Source organism: Cetorhinus maximus, chromosome 1 (assembly GCF_964194155.1).
Source record: "Cetorhinus maximus chromosome 1, sCetMax3.hap1.1, whole genome shotgun sequence".
Classification (NCBI taxonomy): Eukaryota; Metazoa; Chordata; class Chondrichthyes; order Lamniformes; family Cetorhinidae; genus Cetorhinus; species Cetorhinus maximus.
This window is the reverse complement of record NC_135879.1, coordinates 44,593,743-44,604,140: the sequence shown is the minus strand read 5'-3', so window position 1 is coordinate 44,604,140 and position 10,398 is coordinate 44,593,743. Positions and strand designations below refer to the sequence as shown.

The window sequence follows — 10,398 nt, the reverse complement described above, 5'->3', positions numbered from 1 at the left end:
AGCCCCTCGGGCTGTACAGATCAAAATGAAAGGCTGTAAATGATTGTAATATTGTTTGTACTGATGCACCTGGTGATACATCTTGTAAAAGTTTAACCTGGATTGTACCCTTGTAATGTTGTTTTTGAAATGGTTTGGAATGTGATTGAAGATATTTTATGAATAAAGTATATTTTTACAAAAAAAAAAAATGTTGGCCCAGCAACAGTGAAGATATAGTGATATAGTTCCAAGTCACAATGGTGTGCGGGGAGGGGAACTTACAAGTGGTGGTGTTCCATGCTTCTGCTGCCATTCTCCTTCTAGGTGGTACAGGTCCAGGTTTGGAAGGTGCTGTCAAAGGGAGATTGTTCTGATGAAACGTAATCAACCTGAAACATTAACTCTGATTCTCTCCACAGATGCTGCCTGACCGGCTGAGCATGTCCAGCATTTTTTGTTTTTATCATCACTCCTGATCTTTTGTTGAAGCAAAGGTCATCAATGAAGCAGCTGAAAGAGAGGTGGGTTTAGGACACTACCCTGGGGAACTCCCATGGTAATAACCTGGGGTATTAATAACGCAAAAGAAAAAAAAATTAACCTTTTATAATCTTGCTGAAATCCTGAATGTTTCAAGCAATTGAAATAGAATTAAAAGCCCCTAAAAACATGCTTTCATTCTCTGAAACTAATACTTTTATTGCTATTGGCTCTGATGATTAATAGAAGATAATGGAAGCACAATGAAGTTAAAACAATGAGGCTTATTTCATGTCAAAGCAGGAAAACAGTTGCTAACTTGGTGTCTTTCCCCATTGCCTTGCAATTACTTTCCTTTTCAGATATTGATCCAATTCCTTTCTGAAAGCCTCAAATGAACCTTTCCCCACCACAGTCCCAGACAGCGCATTCCAGATCCTAACCACTCTCTGTGTGAAAAAGCTTTTCCTTATGACCCCATTGCTTCGTTTGCCAATTACCTTACCTGTGGTTCTTGATCCTTCCACCAATGGGATTAACTTTGTAATGACAATTATATGAGATCCATTTATCTCTATTTGTGCAATTAATTCTTTTACCTTGATACAAATGTTTCATGCACTCAGATTTAACCTTTTTACCATTTTCCCTAATTTGACCTCATTCACTGATAGACTATTATCGTTAAACTCACTGCACTAAAAATTCAACAATTGCTGAAAACTTTGTGCTACCTACTCAATTAAATGATGGTAGAGTGCAGCCTAGAGCTAAACATGTTGCTGAGTGACTGCACAATTCAGCAGGGGTCTAAATTCACGTGAGATTAGCACCACCGAAAGCCAGGCTGCACCTCTTAAAGGGGAGGGGCATTCTTGCTGCAAAAGATACTGGAAGTAGTTATAGGTGAGTACCTGGCCAATGGGAAGAATGTCAATGGTGCAACATGCAGAGTGTGAGTTCCCAGGTTTTCACTGTTACGGACAAGAGGAGGGGTTAATTTAAACAGCACTAATTTCTCCTCTCACCACCCATCCGTAAGCAGAAAGATGTTTTGATGTGTTTCCCTTGTTATAAGCAGTGGTGTATTTCTCCAACCCCTCGGTTTTTGTGTGATCTAATTTTCTATTAATAATCCCACAGCAAACTCGAGATAGGGTGAACATATTCAAAACGCGAAAGGAGGGTCGCAACGCACCTCCACACTCAGATTGTAAAGAAAGGATTAGAGAAAAGAAGGCTTTACAGTACAGAGACCACAGAGAAAACAAATATTGGCTCACATGAGTTCCAGAGTCCAGAATCAAAATCCAAACGGATCTCGGCTGGCTGAAAACTTATGTCGTATAATTCTCTTTTCTGGAGGTGTTGACTTCACACGATGAAATAGGCACTCGGAGATGAATCAGTTTTGTAGGCAATGGTACAGAAATTATACTAGAAGCAGGGTAGATGGGGCCAGGTATCCAACCTGGGTAAACACTCTTTCGGCGTGGCCTGCTTGTCAGATGTTAAAGCAGAAGACTGAACTCTTCAACTCAGCAAGGCAATATTACTTGTTCAACAAGCCAGTGGCCTACATCACATGACCCCACCTCTCCACTAGGTCTTCAACAAAGGATGTGTACCCCATGCCTAGAGTTTAGCTGGGTCTCAAAGTTTGCTAAATGTCTCAGCCGTTATGAATTGAAAGAAAGGTTGTGGTGCCTTTTGTGTTAGAAGACCATCAGTCTCCTTCTGGCCAGCCTGAGTTATTAAATGAAGATGGCCTTTGCATAGCTCTTTTTGAGGTTGGGCTGCACAGTCCACAGGTGGTCGTTTGTGGCTCCTTAGAGATGACGAGGTGCAAGTTTTCCTGAAACTACGGCATGGCTTCTTTTGTTCAGGGGTCATAGACGGACATAGATTCAGCTATTTTATGGTTTATGCCTTATGGCTGCATGTCCTCACCCTGATGCAAGAGAAAGTGGTCATCATAATTGGAGTGGCTGTTGCTTAGAATTTGGCCAATGTCAGAGCTGAGACCATAGAAGATGACATTTGTTCCAATCTAATCCAAGTTCTCACATCCCACTTCCCACTCAGCCCACAATCTCTTCTGTTGTACAAGCTGCAGCTGCTATCATTATAACTGAACTATTTATTCAGTTTTAAAATTTATGAAATAGCAATGAGGATATCTATATATATATATAGTTTCTAAAAATAGACAGGGCTAAGTCTTAGTCCCTCACATCACCCAAGGCCCTGCTACCTAAGGTCTCAAGAGGAGAGAGGTCCTCTTCCCATAACAGGCCAGGAGACCCTCTGGACAAGCACTTATAAGGAATGGGAGCAATGGAAATCAATGCAAACAGTGTTGCACTGCAGACCTGAATGGAATACCGAAAGAAGGTAAAGCTCTCACATAAGTGGTCAGAGTCCATGTATTCACCTTCAAGTGCCACATCCTTACACTGAACCACCAGCTTCACACACAATTCAATTCGTCACAATCCCTTCACCCATCTTCCAACATCCTCTGTCAAACACGACTCATATCTCAAAACATATCTTTATCTTACCTTCACACACTTAGAACTGCTAGAAGCCTCACATCCACAGCTCACAGCTTGCTTAAACTGGCAGTTATTCAACAATGACAAACACATCACCCAAGCACATGCTCCACACGCACTGACACACTTCTTTCTTTCTTGCAGGACAAGGCGACTCTCAACCAGAGGCAGCAACACCTGACCAGCAGGGGACAGGCATAGCTGCATGTCCTCACCCCGATGCAAGAGAAAGTGGTCATCATAATTGGAGTGGCCGTTGCTGAGAATTTGGCCAATGTCAGAGCTGAGACCATAGAAGATGACATATGTTCCAATCTAATACAAGTGCTCACATCCCACTTCCCACTCAGCCCACAATCTCTCCTGTTGTACAAGCTGCAGCTGCTATCAGTGTAGACATCTTGAATCGCCCACCTCACACGCAGTCCCCTCAGAACAAGCCTCGTGCCTTCCTCCTTTCAGATATTCGAGAACTACCCTGGCCAGGCACAGTAGGGCAGCAGAAAAGCCAAGAGAAATAAAACACTGATGATGAATAAACGCTATCACCCAATGTCACACTCGCAGCCACCACCTCAGATAGTGGCACTGTGCACACTTTAGAAGGTAGCATTAAGGCGGGATCCTCAAGTGAGTTGCCACAAGTCACAAGTGCACTGCAGCCTAGGCAGGAAAAATGATAGCACGGATGCCAGCTCCCCAAAGGGCAACGTTGCACATGAGTTCTGCTGCAGAAGGTCTTCGATGAGATGGTATGCTGAGAAAGGCTGATGGGCATTCTCACAGAAATACTTGGTGCATTGTCTGACCTGCCAGAAAGCCTACTGTCATTGTCAAGGAACATTGAGGAGTAAGGTTCCAATTTGGCTCAGGGCTTTGCACAGAGCAAAACAAGAACAACAAGCACCTCCCTTGCTGCTTTGTATGATTCCTGCAAGTGGAGAGGTTTCCCCCTGATACCTATTGACTTCAATTTAATAGAACTTATTGGTGCTGCATTTGGTTAAATGCTGCCTTGATATTAAGGGCAGCTTCTTGCACTTCGCCTTTGGAATTTAATTATTTTGTCCATGGTCTGTCCCTGCTATAATGAGGTCAGGGGCCAAGTGACCCTGGCGGAACCCCAAACTTACCATTGATGAGTAAGTGCTGCTTAATAGCACTGTCAATGACATCTTCCATCATTTTGCTGATGATTGAGAGTGGACTGATAGGGCAGTAATTGGTTGGATTGGATTTGTCCTGCTTTTTGTGAATAGGGCATACCTGGGCAATTTTCCAAATTGTCAAGTAGATATTCCACTGATGCAGCTGTACTAGAAACACTTTGATAGAGGCACAGCTATTTCTGAAGCACAAGTCTTCAGTACTATAGCTGGGATATTGTCAGAGCCCATAGCCTTTGCTGTTTCCAGTTCGCTCAATTTTTCAATATCACATAGAGTGAAAAGCTGAAGACTCACATTAATAATGGAGGTGATCTCAGAAGGACTCTGAGATGGATCATCCACTCTGCCATTCTGGCTGAAGATGGTTGCAGATGCTTCGGCTTTGACTTTTGCATTAACATGCTGGACTTCACCAGAAATCAGGTTGGGATGTTCATGGACCCAGCTCCTCCTATTATTTTTTTAATTGCCCAGAGCCATTCATGATTGAATGTGACAGCTATGATCTAATGTTTTGCTTGTGGGATCGCTCTGTTCTGTCCTTAGCATGCTGCTTCTGCTGTTTAGCATGAATGTACTCTTGTCTTTCAGCTTCACCTGATTTTTAGGTGTGCCTGATGCTGCTCCTGGTTAACTGGGTCAGTATAGTGGTGCTACTGAACACCTATTGATGATAGACTTTGAAGTCCTCCACCCAGATTGCATTCTATGCCCTTGCCACCATCACTGGAGTTCAACATGGAGAGGTACCGATTCATCAGCTGAGGGAGTACAGTCGATGGTAATCAGCAAGAAGTTTCCTTGCCCATGCCTGAACTGATGCCATTGACACAGGGTCAATGTTGAGGACTTGCAGGGCCACTCCCTCCTGACAGTATACCACTCTCCTGCCACTTGTGGCGAATGTGTCCTGCCGGTGGAACAGGACATACCCTGGGATTGTGATAGAAGAGTTTACGGCATTGGCTGTAAGGTATGATTTTGTGAGTATGACTCTGTCAGGCTTTTGTTCAAACTAGCCTGTGGGACAGCTCTCCCAATATTATTACAAGTCCCCAGATGTTAGTGTGTCGAGTCAACTGGGCTAGTTTCACTTTTCTCATGTCTGAACCTGGTGTCTAGGTCAAGGCCAGGTGGTCCACCAGGCCTTATTCTTATTATGCTTTATCATAGTACTGTACTTTTTCACTTATTTCTACCTCTGTAACATCACTGACTTTGCCCCCATCTCAGGTCATTTGTTGCTGAAATCCTCATCCATTCCTTCATTACCTCTATACTTGATTCCAGCACACTCCTGGCTGGTTTCTCACATTCTAGCCTCCATAAACTTGAGGTCTTCCAAAACTCTGCTGGCCGTGTCATAACTCACAACAAGTCCTGTTCCCCTATCACCCCTGTGCTCACTGACCTACATGGGCTCCCAATCAAGCAACGCCCTGATTTTTAAATTCTCATCTTTGTTTTTAAATCTCTATGGCCTTGCCCCTCCCTGTCTCTCTCCCAACTCCACAACCCTCTGAGATATTTCTGCTTCCCTAATTCTGGCCTCTTGCACATTCCCAATTATAACTGGTTGCTGTGCCTTAAGTTGTCTAGGCTCTAAACTCTGGAATACCCTCCCTACACCTCTCTACTTCCCTTTCTTCCTTTAAGACACTTCTTAATACATTACATGAGGTCATCTGACCTAATATCTCCTTATGTGGTTCGATGTCATACATTGTTTTATAATGCTCCTGTGAATCGCTTTGGAAAGTTTCATTATGTTAAAGGCGCTATATAAATATAAGTTGTTGCTTTTATTGTTGTAGTAGTAGTTTGGTGCAACTGAGTGGATAGTGCAGTCTTTTTGAATGTGAGTTCAGTCAACCACATTGCCATATAGACCAAATCAGCTAAGGATGGTAGATTTCCTTCCCTAAAGGACATTAGTGAACCAGATGGGTTTTTATGACAATCCAATTGTGACATGGCGACATGGACTGATACTATTTTTTTAAATTCCAGACTTACTTAATTAACTGAATTTAAATTCCCCAGCTATTGTGGTGGGACTTGAACTCATGTTTCAGGATCATTAGTCCAAGCCTCTGGATTACTAGACCAGTAACATAGCCACTATGGGAAGTATTTTCCCCTGATCAGGGCGGAAGTTCAGGAGCAGGTATGTGGAGGCACGCCTCCGATCAGCGCCCCCGATCAGGGGCGCGCCACCATTTTATGTGGGTGGGCCAATTAAGGCCGCCCAGCGTGACATCCGCCAGGAAGCGCTATGCACTCCCTGTGCGGGCAGCGGGGAATCCCTCAGCTGAAAGTGCACTCTTTCGCACAGGCGTGCAAAAAAGTGCACTCATCTCCCTGAGGCTAAGTGCTGCCTCAGGGAGATCGGCGCCAAATTCAAAAATGGTGAAGGGGCAAAAATAAAATTTCCCTGACATGTCCCCTCATGTGACACTGCCACGTGAGTTGGGACATGTCCATCACATCTAATCAAACATTTATTACATTTTTTAAAATCCTCATGAAACCTCATCCAGCCTGTGGATGAGGTTTCATGCTTTTTCTGAAGCCCGCCAGGGCTCCCAGCCAACCTTAAGGTTGGATGGGCAGGTCCATTAATTATTTCAATTACTTTTTAAATGGCCTCAATAGGCCGTTGACAGATCAGCGGGTGCAGCGCTGATTCGGCTGCACCCCCGCCAACCTGAAAATTGAAATGACGCGGGGTGACATCGGGAGTTCCGCCTGATGTCACCCAGAGTCATTGTGTCAGCGAGTGGGCCCTGCCCCCACCCTGCTCGCCGACCTAAATATCCTGGCCTATGCTGCAAAGTAAAAATATGACATGAAAAGCAATAAAATGGCCATGTCCGCATCTTCTGTTAAAAATCATCTGCATAATCAGGCTTACCATTTCTATCACTGGAACAAAAAAAAAATAAATGGAACAATTTTACCACAAAACTCGATGCCAAACTACACTAAAATATTAAATGACTTGGACTACATGAATGATTTGGGCTTGGAAATCAGAAACATAGTTTCAAAATTTACACCAACAACAAATTGGGGATATTGTTAATACAGAGCAGGACAGCAACAAGATACAGAAAGACTTTAATAAACTTCCAAAATGGGCATGTAAATGGGCAAGTGAACATCAATACAGATAAGGTGGGACATATTGGTTGGAAAAATACAGAGTCCATATACTCCTTGTGAAATAAATGTCCAAATGGGAAAGAGGAGCAGAAGGACCCTGAGAGTACAGATACAATAAATATAAATAGCGATGCAGGTTAATAAGCTCAAAAGAAAACAAAGCACTGGGACTCTTTCTCAAGTAAAGAGAAGACTAAGGTGTCACCTGAGAAGAGATCATTAAGATTATGAAAGGCTTTGATAAGATAGGCAAAGAGAAAATGTTTCCATGTGTGGGTAAACCAGAACTAGGGGCGTAAGTATAAGATAGTCACTAATAAATCCAGCAGGGCATTCAGGTGGAACACCTTTAACCAGAGAGTAGTCAGAAGGTGAAATTCTCTTTTACAAGGAGTGGTTGTGGTGACTAGCATAGTTGCATTTAATGGAAAGCTAGATAAACGCATGAGGGAGAGTGGAATAAAAAGTTATGTTGATAGGATGAGAAGGGCTAGAGGAGGTTCGTATGGAGCATAAACACCAGCATGAACCTGTTGGGACCAATGTCTTGTTTCTAAGTTGTAAATATTATGCAATACTATATAATTTGAACCTTATGGGCTTTGTCAGTGGCAGTGCTGCAATTAGTAATCACAATGGCCCATAACTCCCGGCAGAGTGGCAGTTGACTCAGATCTCATCTGATCTCCACTCCACCTCCCACTCCCACTCCCACTCCAGCCCAACCTTCTGACTCAGGCCGGGTGAGATCTGTGTAGCACAGTGGGTTCCTGGGGCCTACATTCGAGGGCAGCTGAGTCGAAGGTAAGTAAGCCACACACCCTTTTTATGGCACTAGCTGTCATAAGCCAGGTAAAGGTTCAGCTGCTGAGAAGATAGGCATATAAGGTAAGTGGGCAGGATAGGGTGTGGAGGTGTATGGGGTGGTCCTGGGGTATGGGGTAGGGTGGTCCGGAGGGGTGGGGATGTCGGGTGGTCCGGGGGTGGGCAGTTGGACAGGGGTGTGTAGACTTGGGGGGGGGGGGGGGGGGGGGCGGAAACGGGTGGTGTAGTCAGGGGTTCCCGTGGGGGATCAGGGGAGGTCAGTACAATTGTTACCCAGAAGCTAGAGGTGATTTTAATTCTTCTGACATTTTCTGGGTAACTATTGCTGTAGGACAGTAAGAACCATCCAAAGTTTGAGATTTAAATTCTATTTTTGGATGGTTCCCAGTGCAGGGTCAGAAGTTTGAACTTCCTGGGCAATTGCTGTGCAATCCTTACCTGGGAACATCTGGTGGGGGTTCCCCAGCACATCTTTTGGGTACCCCCAGATACACTGGAGCTCAGAACTTACACTGCAATGTGTTAGAATCCTTGGCATTTTCTTAGAATGTTGTCTTCAGAATTATTGCATCCTTTGAGGTCTTGTGATGCACTAGGTAGTGCACCAGTAGCTCTGGCTAAAAGCCCCTTTGTTCACCACAGGAGGAGCATTCCTGACGCTGTACAAAAAGGTTGAAAATCAGCCTATAATCCTTCTGAAACTTCCCCACTATACCCCAAAGGGGTAGAAAGTGTCTATGAAGATATTAAATAATTGTGTCCTCCCCATGTCTCTACCTCAAGATTTTGCTACTAGTATAAACACTCTCAATGCAAACACTACAAATATTTAATTCTGTTTACAGCTTGAGCCTCCATTGCCTTCACTAAAGTCTATCTAATTATCTCCTGAACTTGAATACACTCTCTCCCCATTTTAAAACAAGTTATCTTAAAACAGTCATTAATTTTATACCATAGATTTATTTATATTATTTAGATATATATATTATAAGTATATAAATACATAGATACAGCTGATGCAGGCTTCCACTGAATGATTTCCATTGTTCTGTATAATACCGAGACATGTGGAATGAATACCAACGATTTATTTGCAGATTATTTCTGAAAGTAGTCCCATTTTTAGCTCACAACGTAACATGTGACACATGCACATCAACACTCAGTGAGGCTATCTTTTCAATTTGTAATCTCTCGTGCTAACTTTATGGAGGTAATGCTCCAAGTTTGTGCTGTTGATAGGCAATCTCAGCTACAGCATACTGCCCACAATTTTCTACTATGTGCTACTAATGAGCAAGATTCTTTTGCTGAATATTACCCCTTTTTATGCCAGTTATTTTTGTTACATTAATTATAAGATAGAACATCCACAAGAACATCCACAGAGGTTCTCCTGATCTTTGTGATTTCTAATGAACTTACTAAGGTGGTTGGAAGAGCCCCCACAAAAATACAGACATATTTGTTGAAGTACTTTATATTTTATTCATTCTTGAGCTGTGAGCATTGCTAGCACAGCTGGCATTTATTGCCTCTGCATGGTTGCACTGTAAAGATGATGGGAGATCTTGCGATTCTTTTGTTTTAGGAACAACACGATACAACTGAACGGCTTGCTACTTGACTTCAAAAAGTAGTTAAAAGTCAAACACATTGGCGTGGGACTGAAGTCATAAATGGGTCAGACCAGATAAAGGTAATAACAGCCATTTCCTTCCCAAAAGAACAATTATTTCCAGATTGCTTTAAATTGAACATAAATTCACAAACTGAGATTTGAGCCCACATTGCCAGGATTACAGTTACAAAACTCTGGGATTGTTAGTCCAGTAATATAAGCATTATGATACCATATTCAACTACTATCATATAATAAAACAATGGTCAAAATGCACCACTATTTGTTAGAACCATCTCACAAGCCATACACTAGCCAGCCTGGCACCTTATGGGATTCAGCAACTCTTGCGCGATCATATCACAGTGCAGCAGCAGCATAACAGCAGTCTGCTGCAATGGTATGTGTGGTTTGGAAAATCTGTGCTGTTATCTGAATGTTAAAAAAACTAATAAAATCATTCAGCGTGTGATTAAAGCAACCTGCATCATGGGAATTGGTAATTCATGGAAAAAGAATTAAGCTACAAAGGGAGATAGACCTTGCAGTCCCAGCCTGCAGGACGGTTTCCCAGCTCCCTAGAAAATGGTCCAGA

General features: G+C 43.0%; 1 long non-coding RNA gene across 2 annotated transcripts; it reads right to left on the bottom strand.

Moving 5' to 3' along the window:
- Positions 1-224: 224 nt before the first annotated feature.
- Positions 225-9,256, bottom strand: LOC144683445 (uncharacterized). 2 transcript variants are annotated; one of them, XR_013577269.1, is made up of 3 exons: positions 9,194-9,256; positions 8,618-8,832; positions 225-352 (listed from the first exon to the last, which is right to left on the bottom strand). It is a non-coding gene; the product is annotated as an uncharacterized LOC144683445 (long non-coding RNA). The 2 variants fall into 2 exon arrangements; XR_013577260.1 differs by having other exon boundaries at positions 225-333.
- Between the last annotated feature and the right edge of the window lie 1,142 nt (positions 9,257-10,398).